Here is a 15,878-nt window from a genome sequence, read left to right as displayed (position 1 = left end):
AAAACTAGTACATACATGGAAGAAAAGTCTTCATTGTCCAATGACACTATCAGGAAAAATCAAAACGAGTTTAAAAATTAGTAGCCCAGCCCTAACTGCTTTGCCTCAGTGGATAGAGCATTGGCCTGCAGACTCAAGGGTCCCAGGTTCGATTTCGGTCAAGGGCATGTGCCTTGGTTGCGGGCACATCCCCAGTGGGTAGTGTGTAGGAGGCAGCTGGTCGATGTTTCTCTCTCATCGATGTTTCTAGCTCTCTATCTCTCTCCTTTCCTCTCTGTAAAAACTCAATAAAAATATATTAAAAAAAAATAAAACATCACCTCTTCCATTTCTAATAGTGTGATTGATATAATTTGGACAGGATGGCCAAAGAGTGGACCTTTAAACTTCTAATAGCTAATAAAGCAGGTTACTGACACTTTGAGGCATTTCTAGAGGGCGATACTATTAGCACATCCCATCCTTAGGGGTTGTGTAGAAATTAACCTACAATTTGAGGAGTCCTCTTTAAGAAAAAAACACACAAAATCATAAATACAAAATTGTTAGGCCACCTCCCAGGATCTAGAAGGACCCAAGTTAGTGAAGCTTAAGTTTCTTTGGGTTCATGGTAAATCCATTTCTGCCCCTTCCTGAAACCATTGCTTCATGCCCACCACCCAGCCATTGCCTATAAGATGGTCACAATGATTTCTTTTCCTCCAACATCTTGGAGCCAGAATTACTGTTTGATCATCTTTAAGTGCATTCAATAATATACATTGTGTGGACAAGGGCAGGTTGGAACTTTGTTCTACAATCTGAGCATCACAATCTCTCTCTGCTTTGGGCTACTAGCTGGCTGAATTACTTCACCACCTTGGAATGGGAGCCCTCTCTCATCCTTGGGGGCCTTTTCTGTGTATTTCCTTCTCAATGATACAAGCGGAAGAGAAATACAGGGTTAGAGAGCCCATAGCTACAATTAGCTTCTAAAAATTTCACAGAAGGATGGAATCACTAAGACTGAAGTAAAGAACTGAGTAACCAAGAAAATTACTCTTGCCCTAACCAGTTTGGCTCAGTGGATAGAGCGTTGGCCTGTGGACTGAAAGGTCCCAGGTTCGATTCCGGTCAAGGGCATGTACCTTGGCTGCGGGCACATCCCCAGTGGGGGGTGTGCAGGAGGCAGCTGATCGATGTTTCTCTCTCATCGATGTTTATAACTCTCTATCCCTCTCCCTTCCTCTCTGTAAAAAATCAATAAAATATTAAAAAAGAAAATTACACTTAAGATAGGAAACAAGGATTTTCACACCAGTTGTGTTTTCTGATTAAAAGGGAAAATAACTTCCCTGGTCTCAGTTTCTCCTGTAAAAAAGGGGGAGTTGGTCTGGATGGTCATTAAGTTTTCTCATCACCTTAGCATTCTCCCATAATCCTTTACTCTGCTGTTACTGAAAGGTGTATTTAACAATATTGAAGCTCTGTAAGATTATCATCAATGAGAAACTGCTGTTATTGGAATAATAGCTGAGGCCTTTAAAAATTTCATCTCTCTAGCGTTAGGAAGTATATGTGTGTGTTTGTATGTGAGGTAGGTAATGTTTCTCATTGGTCTTGACTTGATGAACAAAAAAATCTAACATTGCTCCTGCCCCCTCAACCCCAAAGTTACCACTTCTCTTTGACCAGATAAATTAGGGTTTAATAAGAAACTTTTCAAATAGGTGTCAGCGCTTCATGTTCAGAGCCTCAATCTCCTTTTCCTTAATTCCATACTTCAAAGTTGTCAACTTTCAAAATAGAGAAATAATTTTGAATTTTTATTCCTTTAAAATATGTGGGTTTGAAAAATACTCTCTTTTGTTGAAGAAAAGAGATAAAGGACAACCAAATTACTCCTCCTTTCCCAAATGCTACCTTTATTTCATTCCCCATTGGCTTCAGCTTTATCATCTCTCATTCAGACATGCAGTGGGTGCCTCACTGGTCTCCTTGCCTCTGGTATCCTTCCCAGCTATTCCATTGTAAAACCCTGTCTTCACCGTGTTCCACTTTAAATTCTCTGTAGTTCCTGGTTGCCAATGGGAGCAACTGAAATGTCTTTAGCCTGAGATTCAAGTTTCCCAACCTCTGTATTTTCTGAGAGAGAGAAACATTGATGTAGGAGACACACATTGATTGGCTGCCTCCTGCATGCACACATGACCAGGGCCAGGGATTGAACCTGCAACCCAGGACCCTACCCTTGACTGGGAATTGAACTCCGGACCCTTTGTTGTTTGGGCTGATGTTCTAACTATTGAACAACACAAGCCAGGGCTCATACCATTTATTGACACAAAAATGTCACCCCAGTTAGAATAGTCTGTTCATTCTCTCCCCAAGGAAATTTTTGCTTTTTGCCTTGGAACCCTTTCTCATGCCATTCTGCTCTCTCACAATTATCTTGTACATTTCCCTACCTATTCAGTCATTCTTTAATAGCACAGCTCTAGTCCTACCACCTCTGTGAAATCTTTTTTGCACCATCCAATTCTAAAGCAAACTCCTCTGAGTTGCTACAGCATTACTGTTTATAATATTCACTTAGCACTTACAATCTTCTGCCATATTAAATCATCTCTTTCTTTTCTTTCTCTCCCCCTCCCCCTCTCTCTCCCTCTCTGCTGCTATCTCCCTCTCCCCCTTCCCATTAGTTCTCTCTCCACGGGTATATATTTTATCTCTCATTGAGTACCTTGTATATAGCACTATTTGCTGAATGTTGAATATCGTTTTATTAGATTAAAGGGTACAGTGCTTCTCATCAAGCACCTCTTCTAGGTGCAGAGCATTATAGTGACTTATTACTAAGTATTCTTTGGATTTCATTATTTACAGTAGAACATAGCTATTCTTGACCACACAATACAATACAAATAGGAGGCTAGAGGTGAATAAGAGAAAACTATAGACTTCCCGTCTATGCTTTAAGGCACATTCTTTTGGTTGAGTACAGTGTAAACCAGTAAAGAGTGTGAATGTTATCTAAAAGATCCCTTTTATCCTTACAGAATATAATTTATAATGCACTTTAGTTGTTGTTTGAGGCTTTTTAATATATTGCATTTGTTACTTGCTACGGTCACTTATGTACCTTATGGGAACAGAAATCACGGGAGGAGGACTGTTGAAACCAAGCAAGGTCCAGTGTGGGGTTTCTCAAGAAAGGTCTGGAGACAATTAAATATAGTGGATATAGTAGTGCACCTAGGCGGCAGATAGGTTTGGGAGCACATCCTGGGACAAGTGACACTATGTTACTTAGCTCTAAATTCCTCTCTTAAATATGGGAATAATAATGTCCTTACTTCATTGAATTCTGAGGATAACCAGAGATAATATATGTAGGTTGCACAGTACAATGTCTGATGCTTAATAAAAATTTGCTATTAAGATAGAATAGATTGTAAGAGTTGTGAAAGGCAGCTAGGATGGAAATATGGGGTGAGGGAGAGAAATATTTATACATACAACAAATATTTATTGATTTCCCAGTGCCAGGTACAGACTATTAGAATTAAAGAGATACCGAGAAAGGAACAAGAATCACAGGAAATCAGGTTAGAGAGAATAAGTAAAGCCCGGGGATTATGGATAAAATTTGCAAGCTATAGGAAAGTAAAATGGCAGTTGATGGTTGAGCACTCACTGAATTAAGTAAGAGCCTAAGACCTTAGAAGAAGCCTGGGAGAAATAAAGGACAGGAGGGGCATCAGATCATTAAACCCTGCTTCTGGTTTACTGGATCTTTCTGGGAAATGCAGAAAAGTGAAATTCATCACACTTCCGCTCATTTTTTCCCTATGCAAAAGGACATGTGAATTTGCCTGCATGGTATTTGAGGGTCAGGTGTCATAAATTAGAATGCAGTGATGATTCCCACGAGTTTCCTACATTGTGGTGCTTCCCCGGGTTGAATTTATCATTCTCAAACACAGAAACTCTGGTTGCTGTGTTCTGTTGACATCAAAGTTAAAATAGGATCAGCCATATTCTTGATTCTATTGCTGTGGAAAGAAGAAATTTCCCCTCTACCTACTCTGGAAGTGGGGAATCACGAATTTTCCCAACTGTGCATAACCTGCAACTATGTCCATTGTAGGTTTATGAAAGCCTGCTATTAAGTTGTGTGTGTGTGTGTGTGTGTGTATTTGGAGGGGGCTTACTACAAAAAGGACACTTTGAGGTCTAATTGATGGCTAAAGGATAGTCCTAAATAAAATAGAAAGTATTTTATTTTTCCTCAATGCCTATGACTAATTGTCCAAATAGTGTTAGTATTCACTTGCTTGAATGAGTGATTATTCTATCAGATATAAATGTTTATATCTCCTCTTACATTTTAAACCTGATCTAAATTTCAAATTCATGAAGTGTGTTGGCTTTACTATGAAAGAATCATAGAAAAGACAGAGTCAATGTAAATAAATAAAATAAGCTTCAATGGACAAATTAAAACTATAGTATTTCTTATTCAGACAAAAGTAGCATACTACTTATCCCTAAAAGTCTTCAATCTACTTTAAAAACATTTTAATCTTTCTTGGGTTAACCTGCCAAAAAGTACAATTTATTCTTCTGTTTTGACTGAATAAAGCACTACATGCAACCAGAATAATTTTTTTTCCCTACTAGCATATGGTTTCTTTGTAAACTTCAAAAACAATTGTGTTTGAATCTCTGAATATGCTTTGGATTTTGTCACATGGTGATGCTATCCAAGAACTATCCAAGACCACTTCTATCGAAGGTTTGTGATTTTTGGCTTGGCCCTTGATTTTGAAAATTTATATATTTTATAAGAAAATGTCATAGGTTTTTTAACAACAAACTATTATATGTTACATATTTTAATACACCAATAAACTGAATAAATTTTATTCTGAATGATCAAAGATAAGTAAAGATACTGCTTTATAAATGTCCATGACTCAATATGCATCACAAAGCTAGGTTATCCTATATAATAAAAGCCTAATAAGCAAATTCTTCCACCGGGAGTTCAACTGCTCGCTCTGATGTGTGCTGACCACCAGGGGGTGGCGCGGAACATGGGCAACATGGCTCTGGCAGCAGGTTATTCTGAATGATCAAAGATAAGTAAAGATACTGCTTTATAAATGTCCATGACTCAATATGCATCACAAAGCTAGGTTATCCTATATAATAAAAGCCTAATAAGCAAATTCTTCCACCGGGAGTTCAACTGCTCGCTCTGATGTGTGCTGACCACCAGGGGGTGGCGCGGGACATGGGCAACATGGCTCTGGCAGCAGGCGGCAGTGGAGGCGCTAGCAGGACCACAGCAGCAGGATGGTGGAGCTGGTGAGCAGATGGTGCCAGGTCAAGGTGGGTGCAAGCTGGGGCTGAGGGACCAGACCAATCAATTGCCCTGCAGTAGGATGGTTGGAGCAGGTGAGGGGGCAGAGCCAAGCCATGGAGGGGTGCCAGGCGGGGCTGCGAGGCTCGGGGCGTGAGCTGGGGCTATAAGCCTGGGAGCCTGAGCTGGGATCTGATCCTCGCAGGCCATAGCAAGGGACCCCATCCATGCACGAATTTGTGCACCGGGTCTCTAGTTTGTAAATAAAAGTTCGTATTTTCCATTTCTGCCCCTTCCAATTTTAGTTATAAAGCAATGATCAGTTTGAATTCAGGATAAGTACAGTTAGCTTAAAGCTTTCTTAATTAAGATTATGTAGCATTAGGGATATTTTAATAAAATTCAAAACCACATTTGGATTGCTAAAAAATTCAAACTTTTAAGATATTTTTCCCTTTTAATGTCAGAAGGCTCTGTTAAAAGCTACTCTCTTAGTGAAGAAGAAACCTTTGTTAATTTCATCTGTTTCTCTCTTTTGTTAAATTTAATATTTTTATTTTAAAAATAATATACATGGAATGTACCCAGTTTTTAAAAAAATTATTGCTGTGTACCAAACTACCTCTCCATGTAATCATCACCCTCCATATCTGTGTCTACACCGAGAGAGATGTCAAGAAATATGTTCACCTAATGTTGATGATGATATTTCTACATAGTAAGATTTTGTTGATTTTTTTCATTATAGTACTTTTCTTCTACATTGTTTAAAAATTTTTAAATAATAAAACATTAAATGTAGAGGTAATAAAGTCATTATTTTAAAATATGTGAAAAAGGAAAAACATTTGGTAGTCACAGTCATTGCATTTATTTTTGCCAGTTGGTAACCCCAGAGGAATTAGATAATGCATCTCATGTGCCAATTCCTGAATAATTAAATAAAAAGGTCTATAATATACATGGATATACACATGAGCCAAATAAATGATAGATAAGGTCTATCATTCATTTCTTCAACAGGGAATTCAGCACTTGGCTGTCACATATGTTCAATTTTCATCCTACCAGTTGGAAACAAGTTCCAAATTGTGCTGAAAAAAGCAGAATTCATCATTAGCAAAAGAATAAGAAAAGAATACCTTTTCTTAAGTAAAGTGGAGAGTCATGAAATATGGAAAACTATACTTCTGAGTGCCATTTTTTGCAATACTTAAAAAACAAAAGGAATGCTGCTTTTAATGGTGAAAGCAAGTTTATATAGATACAATCAAACTTTTTATAAGACCGTGCATTCTTTTTAAATATTTTTATTAATTTCAGAGAGAAAGGGAGAGGGAGAGAGAAATAGAAACATCAATGAGAGAGAATCATGGATTGGCTGCCTCCTGCATGACCCCTAGCAGGGATCAAGCCCACAACCCCAGCATGTGCCCTGACCTGGAATTGAATCCTGACCTCCTGGTTCATGGGTCAATGCTCAACCACTGGGCAACACAGGCCAGGCAAGAATGTGTATTCTTAATAAGCTTTGCATTTTTTTCTGGAGAGCAACACCAAAACATTCTTTGATTTCTATCTTTCAGTTGTAGGAAGACATAAAATTTCAGTGGTCTGTGAGATAAACACCAAAAAAGAAAAACAACAACAATACAAGATAGATTTAATTAAGCCTCTAAGAGGTTAATTAAGACAGTTGTAGGAAGACATAAAATTTCAGTGGTCTGAAACAATACAAGACAGATTTAATTAAGCCTCTAAGAGATTAATTAAGGCTGTTTTGGCTTGCCCTGTATCCACTCCTTCCTCTAACAGCCCTTCTCCACTTTTTCTGAGTCTTGTGCCCAGGGTGGTGATGTCAACTTGGGTCTGGACCTGGCTGACATTCAGGGCTGTGGAGCCACCGCCAAGCCTAGGTGGGTCCACAGCCCTGAAGATAACTAAAGTTAACATTTTTCTTTTTCTTTTTTTCCTGTTTAAACCAGCTTAAGGGGAACAGTGTTTGTCTCTCAAACCCTGTATGATGCACTGCCCTCAAGGAACTTATAAACTCAGTAGTAAGGGAGATTGGACAAGTCCAAAAATAACGTTAAGTGCTTAATGGGAGCTACACATGCTTAGGACTGTGTCTGCACAGCACAAAATGAAGTGGCAGTCTGGCGCACACCCAGTTGCTTTAACAAACTTGGCAGCCCATTGACTGCATAAGCCTTCAGAGTCAATCAGAAGATCTCTGGAGAAGGGGGTTCCAGAAACTTCCACTGGTAATTCGCTCTAAGGTGCTCCACAGACTCTGGCAATGAAGAAGTGGAGTTGGTTTTTTCCTTCAGGTCGTTTGGTTCCCAAGAACTTTCTCAGCTCAAATGGGCATTTTGGACTAAAGGATGAACAAAGATCCCACTACCACTTGCCTCTTGCTTTGTGTCATAGTTTGGTTACTTTTATTTCCTTCCGTTTCCAAGCCCTTTTGTGCTGCACATTGCACTTTGTACACATCTTTCTTACAGAATGATTGCTGTTTATTGCAATGATCTGCATCGGTGTCTGTCTCCTCCAGGGCTGGAGCAGGATATATTCATCTTCCTAACTCTGGATTCCCTACCATATCCATTTTTGCTATGTTTAGTGTTGTGCTGATTTATATGCCATAATTCCCGAGGAGATTAAAAAAAAAAGAGTTGTGTGTATCCATCACTCTAATCCTTCTAGAACAGGGGTGAGCAACCCTTGGCACGTGTGCCAAACATGGCACGCCAGTAACTTGCTGGCACTCGAAACCCTCTCTTATAATCTTCCATTTATAATTTTTTTCTTAATATCGACTTTTTATTTTTCAAATAAATTCAGTCAAGGTGCATCTTAGATAAATAAATAATTTTACATAACAAGTTATCTTAAAGACCATAGACATGGATTGACGAGAGAGGGGAAGAGCAATTTCTATGCCTCTGCCTTAACTCTCCCTGCCTTCCTAGATCCGACCAGAGTTTTGGTTTCATCCACATATGCTTGTGAATCTTCGTTCTCAGTGATGAATTTTGTTAAGTCTCATAATAGGGGTAGCCTGACGGATGAAAGTAGTAGCTTGTGCATATCTCTGAAGGTCACGAAATATAAACCTGATGTAAAGTCTCTGTCATCAGTGATGCAGCAGCAAAAGTCCCACTGATAATATCAAACGGAGTCATAGTTTTCTGTCGGACTATCAGTGTACATGTATACATTAAAACATAAATGTCTTTTTCATCATCATATACTGTGTTTTTGTCGCTCAAATGAATTTTATTATTTCTTCAAGGTTCTTCACATACGTACACCTTAAGAGATATCAAGTAGGTGTAACGTGTTCTCAAAAAATTAGGCTTGGCACGCAGAAGAATTTTGAGTCAGAGATTTTGCTGGTTTTGGCACGCACTCACAAAAAGGTTGCCCACCCCTGTTCTAGAAGGTGCTGCCTCCCATGCTTGGGTTAAATGATAAAGGAAGAGACATTGTCTCTGTATTTTCCTCTTCTGAGGGTTTTCTGCCATTGCCCACCCTGTAGGTCAACCCACACCTTCCAGTCAGGAGTGGATTAAGTCAGCTCTAAAGTACTAACTGGCATTGTTCTAACTTCACCTGGTTGCACAAGTGGTCTCCTATGATTTTTTTTAAGCCCCACCCAAAAGTTCATGTACTGCTCTGGATGTATGCTATATCTCACAATCACAATCAAAAAGTGAAATAATGCACGTTAAAAACATGTGTCCACCACTACGTCTAGTACTGAGTTTCCCTCTGAACAGGAGAGAAGACTGTTTTAATATATTTTAAGCTTCTTCTAGAGGCAAAAATGAGAGACACAGAAAGTATTAAACACGGAGGTGACCTAGAAAGCAGTGCTGTAAGATGGATTAGATGGGAAGAGGCAGAAGTTCGAGAGGCCACTTAAGGATTCATTTCAATAGACTTGATGAGAGATGATGAAGGCTTGAGACAATGAAGAAACATCAAACATCAAACAGACACTTTGGAGGAAAAATGTGAAGGGGTTAGTAACTGATGCAAAAGAGACATGTAAGACCAGACATAGACTTTAGAGCTCTAGAAACAGAAATGATAAAAAAAAAAATAAAGTCATGGTAAAATGTACATAAATTCAAACTTACCGTTTTACCTATTTTTAAATGTACAATTCAGTGGCATGAAACACATTCATCCTCCCAAACTGAAATTATGCACACATTAAACACCCATTCCCCCCTGGCCCAGATCCTGGTAACCACCCTTTTACTTTCTAGCTCTATAAATTGAACTATTCTGAATACTTCAAGTAAGTGGAATCATATAATATTTGGCATTTTGTATCTGGCTTATTTCATTAGCATAAAGTTTTCAAAATAAATGATTTTGCTGTACCTCACCTTCATTATAAGTAATTTATGATAAAATTATATTGTTCAGAATGACACTGGATTATGTATATGCTTAAATTAAAAAAGCGTATTTCTGGGTTTTCTGATTGCACACTTCTGGATAATTGAAGTCAACATTTTCTCTCGGTGTCTGGGGTGTGAGTGGGGGTGTGTGTGCGGGGGTGGTACTCTCTGCTCACCTACTTCACCCTCCTCCACTGCTCAGGTGGCCTTCCAACACCCGGAAATGCTACATGTTTCGGTCTTTTCCAAATTCCAGCCAGATTCAAATGTATCCGCCCTGTTTCCTACTCTTCTGGGCCCTGTTGTTTGCTACTAGGCCAGGGTTGATGACAAAAGGTGGTTGTGCATTTCCCAGATAACATGTTTACATTTTAACCAGGAATTATTTTGAATAGATCCTAATGAGTTCGAGTCAATGTGAGAATAGAAACTTCAAGAGAGCAACAAGCTGATGGAGGAGGAGGTGAGACTTGTGGCAGGACAGGTGAGACCTAAGATGGCTCTATGGCCCCAGCACACCTGGCTAAAGGTGGGTGGTGGTTTAGGAGCAGCTTCTCACAGCACAGAATCCTAACTGTTTGGGCTCAGAACATGGGCTTGGAGATCATAGGACCTGGATTCAAATTCTGACTCCAGTACTTACTGTTTGATCTTGGGCAAGTCATTTGACCTCTTTTGTGTTTCAGTTTCCTTACAGGGAAACGAGCAAAATGGTATTACCTTTTAAGATTGTTGTAAGGATTAAATAAAACATAAAAGTATTTAAGGATGGTTTTTGGTATATCGTAAGCACTAACCCTATGTTAGCTACCCCTCCTTTTACTATTAAACAACTGAGGCCCAGAGATACTGCACTGAGGGCTCAATGTAGAGCCAGGGTTGGAGCTACAATAATCAGATTCGTTAAATGCCCATTAGCTCTCTGGTTTTCTTGAAACCAGAATGAGGGGAGAACACTAGGTTACAATCAAGAATCTCTCTGCCCAGGCCTGAGGGGGAAAATGTAACCTGATACCCAAATCCCTACCTTTTATTTTCCCACAAGAGAAAGAAGGACAGACTCACTGGGAAGGCAGAGCAGGGGAGGGGCTGCCTGGTGATGGAGGGGCTGTCATTTCACCATTTTTTTCCTTTAGTAAAAGACTCTGGTTAAAGTATAAATGCACCTCAGGAGGGGTTATATATTAACTTCCTGCATTAGTTACCCATTGCAATGTACCAAATCACCCCCAGACTTAGTGGCTCAAAACAACAAAAATCACTTATTAAACTTCACAGTTTCTGTGGGTCTGGAATTCTGGAGTGGCTTGGGCTGGGTAGTTCTGGCTCAGGACCTCTGAGCCAGATGTCACCCAGGCTGCAGCAATCTGATGGCCTGGCTGGGCCTGGAGAGTCACTCCCAAGGCGGCTTACTCACCTCCATGTGGCCTTCTCTATGCAGCTGCTTGAATGCCGTCACGACATAGCTACTGAGTCCTCCAAAACAAGAAATAAAAAACAACAAAAACAAGGTGGAAGCCACAATGCCTTTCTGATCTAACCTCTGAAATGACACACTATCACGACAGAATGTTCTATGATTCAGTTGTAAGAAACACGCCTCTGATTTATCTTCATAGAAAAGAAACAGCATGTGGCCAGGAGGCTGCTGCTGAATTTCCCCAGAGCAAACAGGATGTGAGCGTGGGGAGAGAGGATGAGAGCTGTACACGCGGTTGATGTACAGTTCATGTCCTAGGAAGATTCCAGAGGCGACTAGAGAAGGCTCCAGCCCATTTTTAAAAAATAACCCAATGGGAGACAATAAGACTTAGGCGACCTATTAGGAAATAGGTGATGAAATAGTACCCAGCCAATGAGGAACTGGAGGAGGGTCTAAATAAATGGCTCTCTCGAGAGTGTTATTAAGCCTCATTTTCGCCATGCTTCTGTTTCCTAGTCCATCATTTGAAATTTGAACTCGGCCATTTCTCACACAGTGTGGGAGGCTGAAGACCAGGAAGTGAGGATCTCAGAGGCTGGCTGCCATACCCCTCTTCAGCTCCAATTCTAGTTGTGAGTTAACCCAGAAATAGGGGAAACATGGAGGTGGGGTGGGATCTGGAGGAAGGCCTTAAACTGGCCCTGAGCGGGGAGGCAGGAAGACACGCAAGCAAGCTTCACCTGCCTTTCCCTGCCCTAACAGAGGGCTTGAAAAGCAGCTGGAACCAGGAAGGCACGCCTCTGGAGGAAGGTGCAGACTGGTAAAAAGAAATAAAGCCATTCCTTTTTAAAGCAAATTGGCTACAACTTTGACACTTTTGACAAATATCCTGGTAATCCCTGTCACCTGGCTGAGCCAGCGGTTTTTGATTGCCGCTGCTGCTCCTACCGACTTGTGTGTGACAGCGAGTTGGTCTCTTCCCGTCTCACCGTCTTCAGCTTTGGAATAGTGACTATTCACTCACTGGCGGTTGTTTCGAAAAGCAGGTTCATCATGACAAAGACAGTATACTTATTTTCATGTTATTATTTTGCTTCAAAATGTTCATTAGTCTGTTTAAAAGATAGTATGAGGATCCTCATAGATGTATTAATCAACATATTTACTTGCTCTTTTTTCTTTTAGTTTTCAAAAATACCCAAAGGCTACATCCATTATAAGGTAATGGACTGCAAAATCTTATTTAATTGCAATGAACATATTTACTGGAGTTACAGAAAAGAAAAAAATATATAATTCTGTGAACTATCAGTTTAAAAGAATCAAAACAACCTCTGGTAATGGGTAAGAAAGTGCTTCCTTGTATGCTCCCTCCCTCCTCTCCCTTCCTCTCCCTTCACTCCAGCTCCGCTGACCTTGAGGCAGAAGGAGGCCCTGAGCCAGGGCATTTTCTGTGCTTAGACGGCCTTGGAGATCCCGGGCTAAAAACTTGTGGCTCAGAACTCTCGGGAGATGGATGTACCCTGCATGCTCCTGGTTTGATTCTGATGCAGGGCTTTAGAGGGACTCAACAACTGCAGTTTCCAAAGCCTTCCTTCTCTGAAGGCAGAGGAAATGCTCGGTAGATGATTGTGCTGGGTGACCTTTGAACCACAAGTGGTCCCACTCTCTATGAGTTATTCTGGTGCATTCCCTACTCACCTTGAAGATAAAGTGTTGTTGTTTTTAAAAAGTTTATTGTTGAGAGTATTAAAGATGTCCCGCACTTCCCCCACCCGCACTTTGCCTGCTTCTGCCCAGACCCCACTCCTTCCCAGGCCTTTCCCACATTATTGTCTGTGTCCATGGGCTATACATATATGCATATATGTTCTTTGGTTAATCTCTTCCCATCCACCCCCGTCTGAGGTATGTCAGTCTGTTACGCATCCATGCCTCTGGACCTATTTTGTTCATTAGATTCCACATATACGAGAGATCATGTGATATTTGTCTTTCTCTGTCTGGCTTATTTCATTTAGCATAATAATCTCCAGGTCCATCCACGCTGTCTTAAAGGGTAAGAATTCCTTTGTTATAGCGCATAGTATTCCATTGTGAAAATAGAGTATTTTTGAGGTAACTAACTATGGCCTTACACCAACCGTCTTATTTATGATTCTTGAATTATAAAATATTCTGATGAGAGATTTTCCCCATAAGTTTAAGAGAAATAATTGAAAATAGATAAGCCCTGGTCAGGTGGCTTAGTTGGTTGGAGCATCATCCCACACACCAAAAGGTTGCAGGTTTGATCCCTGGTTGAAGTGCAGACTGGAGATGGTCAATTGATGTTACTCTCTCACATCAATGTTTCTTTCTGTCTGTCTGTCTATCTGTCTGTCTGTCTCTCTTTCCCCCTCTCTCTAAAATCAATGAATATATCCTTGGGTGAGGGTAAAAAATAAAGATAAAACCCACAAGTTCAGGGACACTTAATACATCCCAGTTTATCTATCAGATTCTGGTACCATTACATATATGATTATATTTAATTCAAACTAAGATGATTACTTCAAACTGGATCCTCCTGCTGTCTCTTTCTGGTTCCTCAGGGATCCTATGAAAAATCTGAGGAAATTCCTTGCTGATTGGGGAGATATTAGACTAAAACATATGGCCCACACATGTGATTAATGTTTCTCTAAGGAAAAATGCAAAGTTATATTTAGAATATAGGGTATGTGTTCAGTGGTTCTGGATGACCCAGGGGATTATTAGATTCTTCATGTGGAATTTTCTGTAGTTAAAAGATGAATCTGGAATTCTGACTGTTTGGTGTGGACATTGGAGCTCATCTGTAAGTTTTTGCAGGTGTGAGGCCTGCCAAATTTTCACTATTGTGTCATTTTTTGAAAGCTATTCATACTGCTCTTCAGAGAAGATTTTCTGAGTTTCAGGGTCTCCACTGTGTATTTTAGATATGTTTTAAAAATTGATTTTAGAGAGAGGGGAAGGGAGAGGGATAGAGAGACAGAAGCATGGATGAGAGAGAAACATGTATCAGCTGCCTCGTGCATGTCCCCTACTGGGGTTAAGCCTGCAGCCTAGATACTGACCAGGAATTGAACTGTGATCTCTTGGTTCATGGGTCGACCTTCAACCACTCAGCCATTCCTGTTGGCTGAACTCTTTGTTTTATATGTATCCAACTTAATCCACTAAAGTCCTGAAGAGTGTAAGGGCTCCCAATTGCCTGTACTTGGCCTTTCCACATGGAATGCCTATCCTACTCTCAACTTGCAATCAATATCCCCTTCCCAGTGACCTGACTGCTGTCACTTTGGTGACATCCAGTTCTCTTCACGTCCAGGCTCTCAGGTGAAAACTCTTGGGAAATACAACTTTCTTCCTTTTTCTACACTACCCTCTTTCTAAATCTCTTTATTCATTTTTCTTTTCAAGTGTTTGGATTCACGTTCGATTGATTATAGCTATTTCTCATGACTCCAGTGTCTTTCCCATCTAATTCAGCCTCAATCCTGTTACCAGTGATTCTTCATAAACCATCTCTCCTGCTACTCTCCCCAACCCCCAAACTGTGCTACTGGCCTGGGCTCTAGGAAAACCACAGCAAGCTTACACTATTTTATCTCACTTTTAAGAGCCACCTTTTAAAAAAATCTGCTTAACTCATCCTGCCTGATTTCCCACTATTGCCCCAAACACCTCTACTTGTACTTCAGTTAGATTAGCTTCCTTTTGTCTTTTAGTCTTACAAAGCTCTTACTTGCTTCTGTTTCTTTTCTAAGGCATTTTTTTTTCTTCCTAAAAGATTCCTTTTTCCACTGTCCAAATCTCCATATTTTGACTTCTGATAACCAGACCTTACAGTAACTTTCCTCTTCTACTTGAAATAAAACAGATCAAAGTCATAAAAATGTGTTCACATTCTTTGACCCACCAATACCATCTTTAGAACTATAGTTTAAGAAACTAACAATTAACAAATTGGAAAAAGCTCTTGGGCACAAAGTTTTCTCCTACACAACATTATTGATGATAATATTGGAGAACTGGAAACAAATGATATCCAATAATAAAACTAAATAATTATACATCACTCTATGGAAATTTCATGTGCACACATGGATATTATAAAGACTATGTAATTATGTGAAATGTTTCTTTAAAATACAAAGCTAACTAAACAGGAGAAGCAGGATGAAATATTGTATGTATATGAATGTTTTAAATCAATCCTTAAAATGAACATTTTAAACAAGCTTGATCAGTTCTTTTTTTTTTTTTTTGAAATGGTAAAAAAGAGATAATTCAACACTAAAAGACTTGACTGACAAAAGAAAAACACCCTGGCTGGTGTAGCTCAGTGGTTGGAGCATTGACCCACACATCCAAGGGTGAAGGGTTTGATTTCGGTCAAGGGCACCTGCCTGGGTTGTGGGTTCGCTCCCTGCCTCCCCCTAACTCCCGGATGGGGTGAGTGCGGGAGGCAAACAGGTGATGTGTCTCTCTCACATCGATGTTTCCCTCTCTCTTCCTCTTCCTCCCTCCCTTCCACTCTCTGAAAATCAATGGAAAAAATATCCTCAGGTGAGGGTTAACAAAGAAGAAAAAAACATCTATTTACAAGTTTGATGTAAATACATTTAGATTTTTGTTTAAAAGAATCTAACATTTCTTATTGCCT

This window comes from Myotis davidii, unplaced genomic scaffold (genome assembly GCF_000327345.1).
Source record: "Myotis davidii unplaced genomic scaffold, ASM32734v1 scaffold370, whole genome shotgun sequence".
Classification (NCBI taxonomy): domain Eukaryota; kingdom Metazoa; phylum Chordata; class Mammalia; order Chiroptera; family Vespertilionidae; genus Myotis; species Myotis davidii.
This window is presented reverse-complemented; position numbering follows the sequence as displayed.